This window comes from Gymnogyps californianus, chromosome 1 (genome assembly GCF_018139145.2).
Source record: "Gymnogyps californianus isolate 813 chromosome 1, ASM1813914v2, whole genome shotgun sequence".
NCBI lineage: Eukaryota > Metazoa > Chordata > Aves > Accipitriformes > Cathartidae > Gymnogyps > Gymnogyps californianus.
In genome coordinates this window covers 22,639,242-22,657,955 of record NC_059471.1, presented here as the reverse complement: position 1 = coordinate 22,657,955, position 18,714 = coordinate 22,639,242, and the positions used below count along the sequence as shown (strand labels likewise).

General features: G+C 41.1%; 1 protein-coding gene across 1 annotated transcript in view; it reads left to right on the top strand.

Moving 5' to 3' along the window:
* The first annotated feature begins 212 nt into the window (after nt 1-212).
* LNX2 (ligand of numb-protein X 2) overlaps nt 213-18,714 on the top strand; it is a 62,501-nt gene continuing 43,999 nt past the window's right edge. Inside the window, exon 1 of the mRNA XM_050915097.1 lies at nt 213-260. The gene's annotated coding sequence lies outside the window, so the exon portion shown is untranslated. The remainder of the gene's footprint in view (nt 261-18,714) is intronic.

The following is an 18,714-nucleotide window of genomic DNA, read 5'->3' as shown; positions in this document are numbered from 1 at the left end:
CGCTCCCATAGGCTGCGGCGCGCCCCGCCGCCCGGCCCCGCGCCCCGGGCTGCCGCCGGAGTGGCGGAGCGCGGCTGTCACTTGGGCCGCGCCGCTGCCCAGGGCGGGGGGGCGGAGGCGGGAGCACCGGCCCGGCGGAGACGCGCTCCGCCAAGTGCTGCCCGGAGTTTGCCTCCCGCCAGGCGGAGCGGGCGGGCACAGCCGGCTCGGCTGAGGGGCGCGGCGGCGGCTGAGGAGAGCGCGGCGCGGAGCCGGCGGCGGTGAGTAACTTCCCTGCCCCGCCGCGGCGCCGGGCGGCTCAGCCTCCCCTCAGCCGGCGGGGGCGGCGGCAGGGCCGCCGGGCAGGGCGGCGGCCGCACTCCCCCTCCTCCTCTCGGCAGCGGCGCCGGGGGGCTCTCCGTGGGGGCGGCGGGGCCGGGCTGGGCCGCCCTGCAGGGGCAACAAGTACGGGAGAGGGGCCGGGCCCGGGAGCCGACGTGCGGGGCTGAGGTGTGTGCGCCTGTGAGCAGGGTCCCCGGTCCCGGAGCCCCGGCGGCAGCGGCGGGGCCCGGCCCGGCCCTGCCCTCGCCCGGGAGGAGCGGGGCTTCCTCCCGGCCTCCGCGGGAGAGCGGGTGCCGCTGCCAGCTGGGCACCCCGCGGCGGGTCTCTGCCCGCCGGCGGTGAGCGGGGACTGCGCCTGGACCCACAGCGCGTCTCTGCGGAGCGGAGCTGTGGGCTCGGGTGCTGGGGACCTGCTCCAAAGGCGCCTGTTTTTGGGGTCCCTAAGTACACCTATGCTGCTGTCGTGTAGTTTTATTAAAGAAGCTGCTGCTTGAAAAGGAGTCAAATTACTGCGTGCGGGGGAGGCAGAAGAACAGCTGCAAGCAAACCCCTGCTGCAGGAGCTGGTTTCAGGTTATGTGTTTTACAGCTGCGCCAGAGGAACTCAGAGTTGTATGTAAAATGTCTCTGAAGCCTGTGGTTGGCAGCTATTTCAAGATGTTAACTCTAGTCCTCGGTGCTCTGACCCAGGCTCTCCGTTTTTTCCCCCGTCTGTTAGCTCTTATCACTGAAAATGTGGTTTAAAAACTTAAAACCTCGTGTCTTTTAAACTTTAACAAGGCATGCTTTAAAAGTATCATTGCTTTTGACACAATATTAGTACTCGGTCAACTAATTGAGAAAACAGTTGCTGGAGCTGTGGTAGTGACAAATGTGATAGTCCCTTGTGACTTTTCTTACCGTGTTCCTAATGCATAGCATGTTTACTTCTGTAGAAATCCACTATTAAGTACTTCTGAGCTTCATTTAATTCCTTTTTTAATTACATGATATGTGGGTTTGTTTTTGTCTCTGTGTGCAAAATAAAAAATGTCTGTTAGGGATTAGCTTTGGGGTACGTTTGATAGCCTCTGGAAATAAATTTCAAATCATAAATGCTTTTGAGCTTCTGTTCAAAAAAGAAACCATTCTGAGCGAGGCTCTCATTAAATAAACACTTTGAATTACTGATTGATTTTTTTTTTTTTTTTTTATTCCTCTACCCAATTCCTTTTAGCTTCACAATGCTTTATTCTAAGCTGCAATCCAGCAGCAGATCAAGGAGGCTTAGGAAGAAACATCAGATGGTTTCAGTTAGTGTCCCTACCACTTGGAAAATAAACATTTTAGTACCATATGCTGCCCTGACTTTATTAAAACAAATTTTGTCCAAATGGAAACAAGGTATATCAGTGCACTTGCTAGAACCCTAAGACTTAATAGGGTCCTTTATCATTTACTCTTTTTTTTTTTTTTTTTTAAAACCATCAGCTCACTGAGGGAGGAATCCTCTTTCCTGAACACAATGCAATATAAAATGATTAACTCCAAATTCAGCAGGCTGCAAAGAACACCATTGTGCCCAATTAGGGTTGGGTTTTTTTTAATAAAAAAGGTATGTAATGTTATGTTTTAAAATGCTTGTATTATGAAGATTCTAAAATCTCTGGATATTGGGGGAAAAAAAAAAGTGTAATTTTACAATGAGAGTTTTCAGTACTGAATTTCTAACTGTACTGACCTTAACTCTGCCGAGTGACTTCAGCAAGAGAGAGCCCGGGACCTTGGACTCGGGTCTGAGATTTGCAAACACAGTGTGATTTCCTAACACAGGACTCAAATCTTCTATTTAAAAAAAAAAAAAATAAAAAATTTAAATTAAGCTAAAATTTAGGGATGAAACTTTGCAAGAGGAATGTAAGCAGGTGATTGGGTGGAAGAGTACTGTTCTCTTGAGACTGTTAGGTTAGGTTAAAAAATAAGCTTACTGAAACCTGTAGTGTAATTACAAAAATGTTGGCTTTGACAATGCAAGCTTTGGCGTTTGTTTGGAGTTTGCTACCGTGGAAGCACTGATGACCTTGGTGAAACTTTGTTTTTTTGTAAGGCTTTACCTGCACTGAACACCCTGTCAATCTCGATCTTGGTATATTATTTCTGGGCCTGTATCACTAAAAATTGTAGAAGTTTGTTAGCTACTAGTTGAAACTGTCTACTTGAAAATACTTCAAAATATCCCCCTCTTTTTATCCCATTTTTCTGTACTCTTAAAAAATATCTTAATGTAGTTGAAAACAACTGTGAAGAAGTGATACCAATAATATCAAAGTGAAATGTGTAAAGATACGATGTGTACTAGACATTGGATTAATATAAATTACTGTCTCGGATCAGCGAGATGCTGCTTGTTTAAAGAGCTGTTAGACATTAAGAGCTGTAACTAATAAGAAAACAACATTCATTCAGTGTTAAAATGCTCCCTGGTGTAAAAGGCACCAGAGGAAACTGGCTGCCTATTTGATACAGCAGTGGCTTGTCTCTGATATTTGAAAATTCTTTGTTGATTTGGTTTGCAGAAGCAGTATTAATGTGACACCATTGAATTGCGTGCTGCTTAATTGCTTTATTAGGTCAGTGGAGTTTGTTGTTTAGAAATTGTAGTGCCTTTCAAAGATGAAAATTCTTTTAAATATCAGTATTAAATTATGTAATTGTTGGGCCATGATGTCTACAGAGCAATAAAAAATAATAATATTGTGGTGTGTGCTTTTTGGGTTTTTTGGCCCCAATTCTGTAGATGTTTGTGCTTACATATGTTTAATTTTAAACACCCAAGTATTTCTTTTGGAATTAGTGGGTCTGTTCTTAGGCTTAATGTTAAGCCTGCATGTAAATGTTTTCAGGGTCAGGATTTATGTTCGCAAAGTTCATGGGATAAACCTGTCATGTGTTTTCATACTGACTGTTCTGTATTCTGCATGAGATAATGTAGGTAGCTGACTTCTGCTTTGGAACTGGGGACTGGTTTATCTACTGACACGTACGGACACGCTCCCAGCCCTGCTGCTGTGTTACAGGGGGTAGCAGTGCAGACCTGAGCTGACTTCATCCTTGCAATGTGCTTTGCAATGCTACAGACGTCTCTTATTTCTAAAGTATTTTTGGTGATATAAATTTGCATACAAGTAAATCCTTTACATTCTCATAGATGCTTATTTCAATTGATGTTAGCTTTACAAGTAATTTGGGGGCTGGAAGAGGAGAGGAATGTCTTGCTGAGTCTCTCACACTGAGCTGTGCATCAGATGGTGAAAACAAAAGCTTAAGTATGCAGTTGTTTGATATAAGATCAGGTAACTTTTGAACATGCAAGATTTTAAATTGTTTTGCATTTCTTTGATTTTTCCACCCAATTAGTGGGAACTATTTTTATTTAAAAAATGGAAACTTGGCGTAATGTAGCTCAATATTTGCAGCTTCACTTTTGTTTTAAGTAAGCAAGTTGTGATATTGCTCTGAGGTTGTGGCATTTTGTTAAGAATGTCTAGAATTTTCTTGTTGTCATCACAGCAAATCAGACCAAATCAGGTAAGAAAGTAATTGTGAGGTTATAAATGTGTCAGATCAATATTATATAGAAGTTAATTTTTGCCCAGGCAGAGTTGGTTTACTTTAGGATGGAGTGATAGATGTTGCATTTTGCCTGGCTGTTTTTCCTTCATTCCACAGAGAAGAATCATAGAATCATCATAGAATCATAGAATGATTTGGGTTGGAAAGGACCTTAAAGATCATCTAGTTCCAACCCCCCCTGCCATGGGCAGGGACACCTTCCACTAGCTCAGGTTGCTCAAAGCCCCATCCAACGTGGCCTTGAACACTTCCAGGGATGGGGCATCCACAACTTCTCTGGGCAACCTGTTCCAGTGCCTCACTACCCTCATAGTGAAGAATTTCTTCCTTACCTCTAATCTAAATCTACCCTTTTTCAGCTTAAAGCCATTGCCCCTTGTCCTATCACTACATGCCCTTGTAAAAAGTCCCTCTCCAGCTTTCTTTTAGGCCCCCTTTAGGTACTGGAAGGCTGCTAGAAGGTCTCCCCAGAGCCTTCTTGTCTCCAGGCTGAACAATCCCAACTCTCTCAGCCTTTCTTCATAGGAGAGGTGCTCCAGCCCTCTGATCATCTTTGTGGCCCTCCTCCGGACTCACTCCAACAGGTCCATGTCCTTCTTATGTTGGGGGCCCCAGAGCTGAACACAGTACTCCAGGTGGGGTCTCACAAGAGCGGAGTAGAGGGGCAGAACCACCTCCCTTGACCTGCTGGCCATGCTTCTTTTGATGCAGCCCAGGATATGGTTGGCTTTTCTTGTTGCCCTTGATGTCCCTGGCCAGATTTAATTCTATCAGGGCTTTGGCTTTCATAACCTGATACCTGGCTGCTCAGACAATTTCTGTGTATTCCTCCGAGGCTGCCTGTCCTTGCTTCCACCCTCTGTAGGCTTCCTTTTTGTGTTTGAGTTTGTCCAGGAGCTCCTTGTTCATCCATGCAGGGCTCCTGGTGGTTTTGCCTGACTTCCTCTTTGTTGGGATGCTCCTGAGCTTGGAGGAGGTGATCCTTGAATATTAACCAGCTTTCTTGGGCCCCTCTTCCCTCCAGGGCTTTATCCCATGGTACTCTACTGAGCAGATCCCTGAAGAGGCCAAAGTCTGCTCTCCTGAAGTCCAGGGTAGGGAGCTTGCTGTGTGCTCTCGTCGCTGCCCTTGGGATCTTGAACTCCACCATTTCATGGTCACTGCAGCCAAGGCTGCCCTTGAGCTTCACATTCCCCACCAGTCCCTCCTTGTTGGTGAGAACAAGGTCCAGCATAGCACCTCTCCTCATTGGCTCCTCTATCACTTGGAGAAGGAAGTGGTTTGATATTTCATTGCAGAGATTTGTCATGCTTAACCACTGTTTGATGCTGCGTACAGAATTTTTATGAAGAACCCTTGTTTGTAGAGCAAAAAGCAATTCAATAAAGGAGTATATCCAATATATGAACTGATATGGTTTTAAAATGTTGTAAGTAGTAGTAATAAGTAGTTCTAGATAATGAAGAAGAAGGAACTATGACTTATCTTTTTTCTAGCAATAGAGCACAATGGAAAGTGGTGCGCGTTAAATCAGAACCCATATGTTTCTGGGCAAAGGGAGGAACCTCATAGTTTCAGAAAGGCAAAGCAGGGCTTTTGGATCAGGTTGCCTGGAACAGTGTCGTGCTGTCAGCTATTATTCAGCACAGTGGGGAAAAATGAGCGACAAGCTACCTACTTCTGCATGGGTACATTCTTTGCAGTGGGAGTGATTTTGAAGTGTGCGATAGGCTGTGCTCCCCACCCCAACCCCCAAGATAGCACTGCCACTGCATGTTCCTGTGACCTTCTCCGAAGAGGTTGCACTAGCCCAGTGGAAGGTGTCAGGATGCCAGCGTCATGCATTCCCGGGGGCTGGCTGGTTAGAAGACAATTGGGAATACGCACAGTTGATTATTGGGTTCAAGTCAGTGTTCCTATACGTTGATGCTTTTATCGACTCTTGCAGTTGTATTCATCGTGTAGATTTTTTTTGCTTTGGATGCACTTTTTGCTTGAATCGGAGTTCTCCTCCACAGACAACCCTCTCTTAAGGTAGTGTCATTTTCAAAATTTTGGCCCTGAAAGGCCAAAGAATACTACTGATGGAGGATTTTAAGCTCTTACCTTCCTGTGGCTTTCTTTGTTCTTCAGACTGGTGCTTATCTTCATTTCTGAGTTCATACATAGGAAAAAGAAAGCTGGTGCAGCAGAGGTTTTTGGCACAACAGAAGCAAATGGAAATTCAAGCAAAGCTAACGGAGGTAAAATGTCGCTGACTTCTGTACTGAAACCAGTTCGTGGAAAGTGGTTTTCAGTGGTTGCTATATTGTGCTCGGATAAGCTGTCGTGTTCTGCCACAGGAATGTTGTGTTTGCTTTGAAAGGACCAACCCATGGGGTTTTTTTCTGACACAAAGCAACATTTCAGAATCTAGGCGTGTCGTGATTTTTCTGGCTATCAAGTTTTGGTTGGCATTCCTGAACAAAGTCTTCATTTAAAAAAAAAAGCTTGGCTGGTATCAGCAAGCCTTCTTTGTTGATGCATTTTACTTTGTCATAATGTGAATGTGCTTTTGTCTGCGTACCTTGTATTAGTCCCCAGATGAAACCAGCTGTATTGGCAACGTACTCTTATGGCAGTAGAATAGAGATGTTAATGTCTCTGTGTGCCTCATGGATAGTGCACTGAATATCTGTAATAGATTAAATACTTAAATAGGGACCATATTAAGTTGCTTCTACACGTTTAGAGGTTAAAAGTTATAGAAAAAAGATCAGTAACAGCTATTGCCTCTTTATGCAGAGGAAGATGCCTTATTGTTACTTCCAAGTTCATGCATGTATTTACCAATAGCCCACCCTTCCTTGTGTTCTTGCCTCTTTTTATTAGATCTGTTCCCTTGCCCCATATCATTGTTTTCTCCTATGTTTTTTTTAATCAAGTTGTTTAAAATTTGTTTGTAACCAGACTGAAATAACTATAAGTGAAAGTTGATTGATACATCACAAGACCACATAGATCCTAATGTGTTGTATAAACTTCCTGGTCATGTTCAAAGAGTTTGCTATAAACCCCATTCTGATCATACGGCTGTAACTGTACCCTTGGTACAGTATGTATGCACCATAGCTATCATGCAAACCCCCACTGCTCCCTGGGGCTGCCCTGACTGTTAAATGAAGTAACTTGGTTTTTAAACTTTTAAAAAAACTTTCTCAGTCAAGCTTCTTCCGGAGCAGGTTGATGAGGATTTCCTTCTGTCCGGCCTCTTTTTCCTGTCTTTATGTCTTGTTTGCTCTAGAGGGGTTTTCTCAGCCATTTTTTGTTGCTGACAGAAGCTAATGAAGGCTCACCCAGTGAACTGGTAAAATAGTTCCTTGTCTGTGCTCGATCTTGCATTTATGTTAATTAAAAATTAGTACAAGTCAATTCCTGGAGTGTTTTTACAAGTAGTCCACTACTAAGCTGTCATTGCTGCTTCTAATGAAGATTGAAGCTTTAAAAATCACAGGGTTTCCTGCCTTATACTAAACCAGTATAAAATGCTATTCGTTCAGTATTGAATGCCTTCAGAATTTAGGTTCGGTTCCTAACTATTTTAATTCCTTTTAAATGCTAAAGGTAAAGCTAATCTCACCCAGGTTATATTAGGCTAAAAATACAGATACGTTTGTGTACTTGTGGATCTGTCATGCATTTCATCTGAATGTCTTAAAAAGGTATGTAAGTTAGATCTTTACATACACATTACAAAGCTTCATAAGAATTCAGCGACAATCACCAGATGTGTTTCTTTTTCAAATCACCAGCAAGAAAAGGTATCTTTCTACTTCGTTTGGCAAAATAACCACTCTTCATTCCTGTTATCTGGGGGATGGCTCAGCATGTCTGTTCAGTGCTGATACTTTTATATTCGATAGCTTCTGATACGTGTCTGTTTATAGCTGGAAGTGACACAAGCTGAATTAGGCTTCACCGCAGATACAGCACCAAATATACCTGTCATGGTGTATTTTTACAGCATGGGCATGATCCTGCATAAATAATACTTGTGGTTTTAGTGGTGGGGAGGTTTTTTTCCCACTTTGAAATCCATTTTGACTGATAGCTGCTGACTTATCTATTGACTGTGGCTCTCCTGCTTTCTGCAGGGAAAATAACTTTCCGGTGAAGCAAAAGTGAAGGTGATTCAGGGGTGGTAAAAAGGAGAATCAGCAGCACAGCTTGTCTGTGCACTTGACCTGAGCTGTCTTGCCATGTAAGCAGAAAAAGAGAATCTATGGGAAAATTAACACTAGAGTGAGCGGTAATGCAGAATTTTGGGTTACTGGAGTGTGAAATGAAACTGTTACAGTTCTTTCTTCTGTAGTAAGGGATGTGTGCCATCAACTAGAGAAATGCTGTAGAAGTGTAATGCTTTCCTAAGTCATATTTTGAAAAGTTGAAAAGCTGTGAAGCCAGGAAATGTTCATCACTAAGTGTCATGCCGTTATGAAGCGGAAGATATTTGATGAAGAACTCCTGGGTACAGCTTGACATGTTACCTCCTACAAATGATCAGAACCATACGGATTTCACAACAGGTATCGTTTGTCTGTAAGTAAGTCTCAAGTTTAGTGAAGGCAACTTATTTCACACAGTAATGTCAACATTGTGCTATGATTTTTTTTTTTTTTTTTTTTTTGCCTCAAAGTGTCAAAGAGGAAAGATTTTTGTTTTAGCTGCAATACTGACTTTGAGGATAAAGAATATGGTTTGTTCTAAAGCGTTGATATAGGTGAGGCCATGTATACCTGAAAACCTGCTAAGCAGGTGAAGTTGAAATGCAGGAGAGAAGGGACTTCGCTATGAGGCACCCACACGTGTTAGGAGCAGTTGCTATCCTGTATGTGCTATTTTTTAGATGATGTATCGCATGCTGAGTCCTACTTAGCCATCTTGACTGTACAATTGAATCTGCAGTGGTGGTGACTCCATGGGGTCCTTTGTGGGCGTGAGAGTCCTTCTGCCTGCTTCTGCTCCCGAGGAAGTCACTGAATTCACCACAGCTATGATGATGTGGTTATAGCAAAGCATCCCTTATGGGATTTCTTTGCTAGGGCTCAGTTGCTGCTGGAACAAATCTGGTTAGCATTCTACTTGCCACTGAACTTACTTTACATATATGTGTAAATATGTAAAATTAATTTCTATATATAAATAAAACAGTATAAAAAGGAAAATACAAACCCCTGTAATTCTTTTCTTTCAACAATTTTTGTGCTCTCTTTTCTTTCTTTCTTTTCAGGTCTTAACTTAGAAATCCTTCCAAATTTACCTCTAACATTAAGCATTTTTTATGGAAGAATGAAGTTGAAATACAGTAGGTAAAGATGTTATAGAAATGTGATCCAATATGTTTTTACCAACTTAATTATTGTTCAATTCTGTAGTTTTTGCTTTTACTTCTTAGTTGTGGAGTAACTTTATTCTTCTGGTTCTGTCAGCAGTTATAGCAGTTGGAGCTTCAATAATGTGTTGTTTAAACAGAATGTCTGTATAAATATTGATTTTCAACATTGATTATAGAAAATGTCATGAACAGTTTATGGGTTTTATTGGGGGGATTTTCACATAAATCGCCACAACAGAAGTTTGGAAAACAGTAAATGAGTGATGGAAAAATAATAACATTTATAAGATAGACGGAGTTATTTTCTTAATTTTCCAGCTGATGAGTAGGTGCATATAAAAAGACAGACATCAGCTTGCTTTTGCTGTCATGATATAATACATTTTTCTGTAGTCCAGAGGTGAAGTTCTATCCTTATTTAATAATAAACTTACTCAGTTTTCTGACTTAAAATTAGCCTGCTTCTCAAATTTGAAATAAAATGGAAGCAATCAAAAAAAGGTGGAATAACCAATCATTTAATCAGCTATTAAAACTGTATTTAAATATATTTAAATATTTATTTATTTATAAAATTGCATTTAAATAGCTTGATAAAACTCTTTATTTGAAAAACTGTTCTGCCTTAACATGATTTGAAGAGGATTAGGATTTAATAAAGTGAATTACTGTTTTCTGTTTGAGGGGGAAAAATATTTTCCCCCAAGGTTTTGCTTTTAAAACTACCATCTTTCTTCCCAGATGTTCTCGAATACATTTTGCATTGTTTTAAAACAACTCTAATCTTTAATACGATTATCTGTAAACTTCCTTTGTTTACTGAGGGATTTTTTCAGATTATCAAATCATTTTGTATACAAATCCTCCTTTTCTTGGTGCATACCCTAAGTCTCCGTTGCATGCCTGAGGCAGTGCCCCAAATGAAGCCGACTGACATCAATTATTGATGATTATTCTCTGCACGCTGGGAAGTGAAATTGAGTCTCCGCTCTTGATTCATGGTTTGTTTCAAACATAGGGTAGTGAGAGCAGGTGCAGGGAGACACTGGAGTGTGTGCATTGATTTGCAGCATAAGCAGAGACAAGTTACTTCAGAGTATATGGGATTGAGAAGAGAAAATAGTTGGGGCTGAAGTTGTCATGTGCTTTTAAAGAGCTTGGTCAATATGTTTTCCTGGTAGCCATACACCAAAATGAGAGGAGCTATTGTCTCTCATCGTGGTGGTGATATTTCATTACGCTGGGGCATGGGATAGCACTTAACAGGAGGGAAGAGTCCCTCCATCCCAGTTCTCTATCCCGCCTAAGTGTGGCCTGATCTGATTTGTTCTGACTCCATCAGACTTCACAAGCTAAAATTGTGCTCCATATTTCTCATGCACTAATAACTTTCTTTCAGTGAGATTTTTTAAGTGCGAAATCAAGCAACCTAACATTGGAAGTATGCTTGTGCATCCGTCATGCTACTCCCTTTTGTGTCCGTCCTTTCCATGGGACTGGGCTGCTGAGGAAAAAAGCTTCTGAACAGAAACCAGCAACTGGGTTACAACACAGGTTCAGGAGGGGTGGGGAAAACTGAAAGGCAGTGGGTAAGCTAAAAAGTGGCATTTCTTAGTTTTGTAAATTAGCTTGCAACTTGAATCATCATGTTTTGACATTGCTACATGTAACTTTTGACACTGTCTTTTTAAATGACTGCAACAGTTGCAGCAGCTACATCATTAGTAAAATCCTTATTGGTTATGAGGTTTAGAAGGAGCTGGCAATACTGCCTGAGCTACAAGACAGCTTAGAGACAGCAGAAAACTTTATTATCCTGTAGAGGAAAAGTAGTCTGCTTGTTTTTTTTCTGGAGGACAAAATGATCAGTGAGGATTTGGGTCCAGCCAGGTTTCCCCCACTGCAAGTTCTTTCCAATGCTGGCAGCCTCTCGTGGGTCCAGCTGCCTGGGTTTCCCTTCAAAGCGTTCGCTCTTTGATATTGTTTTGGCAAGCTGTCTTCAGGCTTTCTGAAGAACAGACAAAAGAAGGGAAATACAAATTTTTTCAAAACCCAATGTGGAATTTCTTGGGACAGAGCAAGCTCTGCAGGCACATGAGGATTTTTCATGTTTGAAGTTGTCAGAATCTGTTGTAGGGAACAAGGTCAGATGTGAATAGAGGAGCCTGATGTTTCCCCATCAGGACTGCCCCTCCATCCTCTGGATGCAGGAGTTCAAACATCAAATGTAGTAGTGGGAAGTAAGAAGTAAGCAAAAGAGGATGCGTCTTCGAAGGACGAGTCAGTGCAGTGAGAGCTTCCCTTGCTGGCAAAAGCCTGAGTAAGCAGGTGGGGCTGGCAGCATGCCCTGAAGGTTAATGTAGTCGGTCGCCAAGCCGGAGGGGGTGGCAAAGCCCTCCCTTCTGCCGGGGTTCTCAAGAAAGATGCTCTGAGAATCCTTTTGGCTGCTGCCTCTCATTTCACCTTGGGTGCTGGCAGGAAAAAAAAATGGTAGCTAGGACTGAGACAATGCAAGGCTAAAAAAAAAAAAAATCAGTATATATAGTATCGGTGGCATTTAGAACCACGTTGGTTTCTCTGGTGGGCTCCGAGCAGCAGCAGGGCCAGTGTTTCATTTCTTCTGCAGCTCAGCTGCCCCGGCGGGCTCAGAGGCTGCCATCCACCCTCCCAACCAACCCAAGCTGCCCACCACACTAGCTGAGGTTTTATGATGCCTCTGAGGCTATCCCTGGATGTCAAGTCTATATTGGAGAAATACCGCCAAATTTTTTTTTAGTACTAATGGAGGAGAGGTCTAGCTGAGCACAGAGACAGGGATATTGTTAATTTTCCAGGCTGTTGCTATCTTACTCTCAGCTGTCCCTAGACATCCTCACCATTTTATGTTTCCTCTCTAATGGCATGAGCCAGGATGTCATAATATCAAAAAGCAAATGTACCAGAAAATACAATAAATTAGAGTCGGGCTAGCAGAGTAATTGAAGAATAAACTGAATTTTAAACAACACAAGATTGCATTATGAACTGATTGCTATGCACAAAATGCACCAGAGGAGTGCGACTTCATGTAGATTTACTATTGATGGCAGCATTTCCTAGATTGCTACTGTAATAAAGAAATGAAAACGGTTTGAATTTTTGAGTTAGTACCACAACATAATATTGCAGCGAAGGAGGAGTACCATTCTAGTTACACTGCAAAGTAATTCTGGAAGAAAAATTTTCTTGGTGCTTCAGTTATTTATTTATTTAAGAGGTTTACATGTATTTAGCAATTCTGGAGTCTATAAAGCCACAAAGTAAATGCAGGCTTTGGTGTGGAAAGGACTAAATTTATCCTCAACTCCTAATGTAATTCTTCTATAAGAAATTACTTGAGAAATGTAGCATTAGAGTGGATTCCTCTCAATTCAGAAAATTGAGTTTAAGGACATTTGGTGTCCTTAAGGAATTCTAAGGTTGTTTGCCAGGTCAGTTTTACGGCAGATAAACTGCATATTTTGATTGAATAATTTTCTTGTATTTTTTATTTCATTAAAAACAGATAATGCACATACATAAGACATTTTAAAAATAACCCTCTAGCTGTGATGCTAGTAGAAATGTAGGGAGATGTCATAAGAAGTTCTGGTTTTGTGAGCTAGAAGTTACCTCGGCTGAGCCCTGGAAGCTGAGCATCTGTGTTCTCCCAGTCTGTTGAAATGTGAAATGAGATAGTGCTAGTGAAAGCCACCCTGAAGGTTGCTCTTACAACCAGAAGCTATGGGGAAGCCTGTGAAATGCAAAGAGTCAGTAGTAGGTATTTGCTAAAAGATAACAAATGTTGTTTGAGCTGCAGGGTTGAAGAATCTGAGTGGGCTGTATGAAAGGTGCTGTGCAGAGGCGTCGGTTTTGAGGTAGTCGAGCTGCTGATGTGCAGAGAAACCTGAAAAACACTTTTGACCATACTTTATTTTCTATTTATCCTAATTTTGAGAATGCAAAGGATCTTTTGTAAGGATGAGATTTTTGGCGGCAATAATTCAAGCTCAAGGCAAGACTGCCACTTCCAAAATTACATTCTGTGGTGAAATAGCAGTGAATAGAAGGGCTATTCAGTGGTAGAAATCAGACATAAGCCTTCTTTGGTGGCAGGGAGGGCAGGAAGGCAAAAAAGTAATATTACTGCACTGAAAGAATCTAATTTTGTCCTGATAAGCAGTATGATTTAAGTGAATACTTCTAAGTTTAAAGATTTAAGTTGTATTTAAACATGAAATGGTATTGTTTATTTTCATTATTCTTGTAAAATTTAAATAAGGTATACATTTGATTTTTAAACTAATTTTATAAAATAGTGAAAAAAGGTAGCTCTTGTGAGTTAAATACTTGAATATATACAATAAGCTTTAGCATTATTAAACTAATTCAAAGTGCTGTTAAATCCCTTGATTTACATTACTTCACTGTGCCACAACCTAATGGAAGCAGGAATTAATCTAGAAGATGCAGTTAATAAACTACTTACATCCCCCGTGTAATATTTAAAATGAATTCTTTTTCTGTATGTATTTTGATCACTTAATAACTTATCTCCTTGCATCCATCCCGTGTCTCCATAGAAGTGGGCTCAGGGATCACTGGGAGGCAGGAGGGAGGATGTCCGGCTGCTGCCTGCCCCTCCAGGCTGCCCAGGGAGATAGTAAGGGCCAGTTTCATAAACAAGCCGCAGACCACCACAGCTCTGGCTCTTCAAACTTGTGTAGAAGAAAACTTGAGAGAATGGTGTTATAAAGGAAAAAGTAATGTGCATATCAACAGGGGAAAACAGGCAGCATTTAACCCATTTAAAAAGAAAGAAACTTGAGCAGTACAGGAATTCCTACAGGCAGGTTTTGAGGAAGGTCATCTTCAAGATTTGATATTTCTGCTCTCTTCAATGGCAAGTTCTGCTATTTTGTGAAAAATTCAGAGCTCTCCTGTGCTACTGAGGACTCCCGGCTCCTCTTCCCCTGTCCAGCATCCCAGGTGACTTTTTGTGAGTTACACAAACACCACTTATCTTTGAAAGCTTTCCCCAGTGGGACATGACACTTGTAACAAATATTTGTATGATTAAGCCTTTCTCTAGCTGTGGTCAGTCTCTTTTCTAATGCTTGTTACCTGGTTAACCTAGCACATGAAATCTGTGTACTATGGATGTGCTCTTACTGCAGATAAGACCGCTCAAGAAACTTCGAGGGCAGTTGTTAGGGAGGAATATGATGAGTAAATGGAATTCTTTCAAAGAGTCATGGAGCATCATTTTCTTTCAAAATAAATTAGTGGCATGGAAGAAGGCGAGCGTTTCTGATAAAGTTTATTGCAATAGTAAATGTTAGAAACAAGTCAGCAATATTGAGCAGTCTAGATTGTTTTGGAAGCTGCAGGCAGTTGAATGATAAATTACAATTTAAGCAATATATTTTCTATAACATTTAGAAGCAGAAAATCTAAACCATTTTCACAGGGTGAATGCATCCTAGAAACATGCAGCAGTCATCATGATTAACCATTGGAAAACAGCTCTGTGTTCAGTCCTGTGGTAAGATGCCTAAGAGTCCTTCAAGGAAGGATATGTAAGGGAGTATTAACAAGGAATCCAAAGGTGCTGTTGCTGGGGTATGGGGCACAGGCGGTACCTGAGACCTGCTGGTTTCTGATGTGAATGCTCTTAAAGAGTTAACACATGAAAGCCGGAAAGACTTTAAAAAAAAAAAAAAGTTACAAAAATTATTAGAGGCTGCTTTATGGTATTTATTCAAGAATCCTTCTTTGCTCATCTAATTGTTAAATAAACCGTAATGCATAAAAGTAATGGGAGGTTTCATCATTTTAAAGAGATGTTTACATATCTGGTGGCATTGCTGACAGGCCGCTAATACAGCTAGGTAGGCCTGGTAATGGTTTGCTACAGACTGAGTAAATATCATAAACACTTAAGAATGGGAAACCCTCAGGAACAGTAAACATGACTAGCTAATACCAATAAATAAAGATTTCACTGTTGGATGCAAAATTGCAGAAATGTGTATTTAATGTGTACACGCAAACTAATCACTTCAGCTAGATACATCGTACAGTGATGCTGTTGGGATCAGCACTTAATGGTACAATTTCTATTAAGGAATGCTTTCCCTGTATAGGTGGGCAGGGAGCCAATGCTACGTAAAGTCATTGATGTCATTCCAGGGCTGCTGACAGGGGGGACACGTGGGACCAGAGCTTCTGAGACTGATGTGCAAGGTAACTGCATCCATCCTTGCATGCCACAGCTGCTGCGGTGTCAGACAGCTGAGGTTCATTTTATGGTATGTTGTTGAGTCCTGTAAGGAAAGTCTTTTAGTCTGGCGATCAGCTTTCCAGTGGAGACTGCTATGCTTGAAGAATCTCTTCAGTCTGTTATTTTAAATTATGTATGCCCTAAAGCAGGTATAAATGAATGCTCCTAGTGTGTCCATTAGATAGGGAGATGGACAGCTCATAAATTCAGATGTTGCTCTGTTTCATGTTCAGTCAAATAGACTTTGATGGTTGTAATGTAGCAGCACAAAGGCATTTTGAGTTTTCTGAATGCAAGAAGGAATATTAATTCCGTTCAGCTTTATCCCTGAAAAGTCCAATGAAAAAAATGCGGGAGAGCCTTTCACATATTTTGTTACATTGTTTTCCTACCTTGGTAAAAGCTGCTTCTCTTCAGCTTTAATAAAGGATGTAGTAGCTGAAAGGAAGCTTTTCCCACGTGAAGGAAGAGGGTGAGAAATTGCAAAATGAGTTTACAAGATCATCAACAGAAATATTTCACAGAGCTTACAGAAGATCCCTTTGTATGAAAGTGGGAGAACTACAGATATAAACTAAGTCCCTACATGAGGCGATAGTTTGTTTGAAGTGGCACACCAATAAAATTGGTTTTTTCCTCCCAGCTCTGCTGCGTTTTTGAAGAGGGCATGGAAAAAGCCCATCAAAAGAGTTCATAAAGGTTAAGACCTTTACGGTTGTCAGTGACTTTGAGGTTCTTAGGTAAAGGCATTAAATAAGTGGAGTATACAGTGACTATATCATGGGCAGTATGTTGTTCTGTCACACCTTACAAAGTTAAAAATGTCATGAGTTCAAAACGTGTTTCCTCTTATTTATGCACAACATAGAACAGCACAATTGCTCTGCTAAATAAACAGGACATTTTCAATTATAAGGTGCCATTACCTTTGTGTGTTCTTGTCATTTATGAAATCAGCAGGTGGTTAATTAAATTGCTCCTTTGGACTCTTCTGAAGGCTGTGTATTAATTATATTTTAGTGGTGTTGTGCACATTTCTCAACTTTTTAATGAGGGTAAAAGTTGTTTACCTCTTCCTTCAGAAATACATTTTTTTTTCCTTGAGGTTAGTATAATATGGGGTTTTGTGGTGGGTTTTTCTTGCTTTCCAATAAAATCTCATTATTCAGCTGCTCATCGCAGTCTTAGTGTCATTCTTAGTTGAAATTAAATCTTAAAATCTTAATTTTCCTGCTGCAAAGCACTGCTAAAACTGCGGAGTCTGTGCGTTAAACCCCATGTTGATGGAGGCAATAGGTTCATCACTCAGGAGGAGAACATGCTTCCTTCAGCCATTCAGGTCTTTTGAAGACATGGCTCCTGAAGGCAATTTTGGGACTCAAACCCAGAATTTCAGTTCAGCCTGTTGGCTAAGCAGGCAGATCCTGGCTGTTGTCCTCTGCCTTCATCAGTAGTGAGAGCAGTGCTGGTGTTTGGGGGTTCGGAGGGAACCTTGTGGAACCTTTTACGCCCTTCCTTTGCTGTGTGGTGTTTCACCATGTTGTTTCACAGTACAGCTAAGGTCCCCATGTTAAAATTCTTGGTATCTTAGCAAATGCCATTTCCAGCTATGACTTTCTTCTTGTTTTAATTAATGACACTTGCATGCTAAAGGAAGGCCATGTAGGTGTAGTATTGGTGTGTTGACAGAGGAATGCTGTAGCCAGGTTTGGTTTATATTGGTTCTCCGGATGAAATGGTGTATTACAGGCAAATGCTCAAACCCAAAGAAAAACGCCCCTAGCCTAGTGTAAATATAATTGTCATCATCATTTTAGTGCAGTTGGAAATGTCTCTAGCAGAGGTCAAAAGTTTCCATGGTGCTCTCTAGGTCTTTGAAATACCATCACAGGTTTTATCTCACAGGAAGGAGCAGAACAGGCCTGGCTTCCGATCGGACAATTTATTTAACTGGTCTGGTGGCCTCACCAGAGGTGATGTGTCGTCTAGGCCATGCAGCTCTCTTACGAACCAGAAGGTCATCAGTCCTCTTCATTATGCTGTTTATCCAAGCCCATTTGTTTAAGACCATGCCAAGCCAAGAAGAGTCAAGAAAAACAGTTTTGGTACTTTTTCAGATTGGTAATTTACTTTGCAATCGTGTTTTCTCAAGTGGAGGGTGGTATAAAGACCACCCTGAAGTCTTCTGAAGCATCCACTTAGACCTCAAACTGAACCCTTCGCCCCTGGAGCATACTTGTCTGCTGCTGATTTATGGTGTTGTTTGTAGGTTTAGGGTTTTTTTTTTCATCCACTTCATGGAACTAAGTAAGTGAAGGGAGAGGACGGTGTCTTGAGGGATATGGTGGTTATTGCATTTAGCTGGCTGTAGCCTCTCCTGCATGTCATTTGTATTACGTCCAGTATAATGGAAGAATAATACTGAAGTGTTGAATTTGAAAGTGGAGTTGTTGAAGTCCAATATACAGTAAAAAAAAAAGCTGCCATGGAAGATAGTGGTTTGTAGTTTTTGAGTCTGCAAATATGCAGTACATCTAGTATTCAAAAAGCCAGTAAGTTAGTTAATTTGAAAGAAAAACAGAACACTTCTTTTCTTCTTCTTCTTCTTTTTTTAATTGACAAAAGCAGAGTACTTTCAGGATGTAAAACTGACTTTCTGCACTGAATACCCCTCTAGTATTGAGATACTGAATTATAAAACGATACAGAAATTGAGACTTTTTCAGTAAGTATGCACAGTTTTGAGAACAGTTTCAACATTTCATTTTAATTTTCTTTTCTGAAGAGCAGAATTTTCTTAAATAGAGGAGGGGAGGAAAGAAAAATAACATTATATAATCCAATTTCTTGTTTTTCTTACAAACATTGTGTTGCTTTACATAATATTCTTAGCACATAGCACATGGAGAGCATGACAGAGACTTGAAATGTCCTGTATATATTGTAAAGCTACTATATACGTGGAGTTATTGTAAGTATTCCTGTGTGTGTGATACCCGCACATGCTTGCCGGGTGTGCTTACAAAACTGTGATGCGCTAGATGTAGTAGCACCGTTTCATTATGCATTCATGAGAAATTGCTGGCGACATTTTAGCCTGTGGTTAG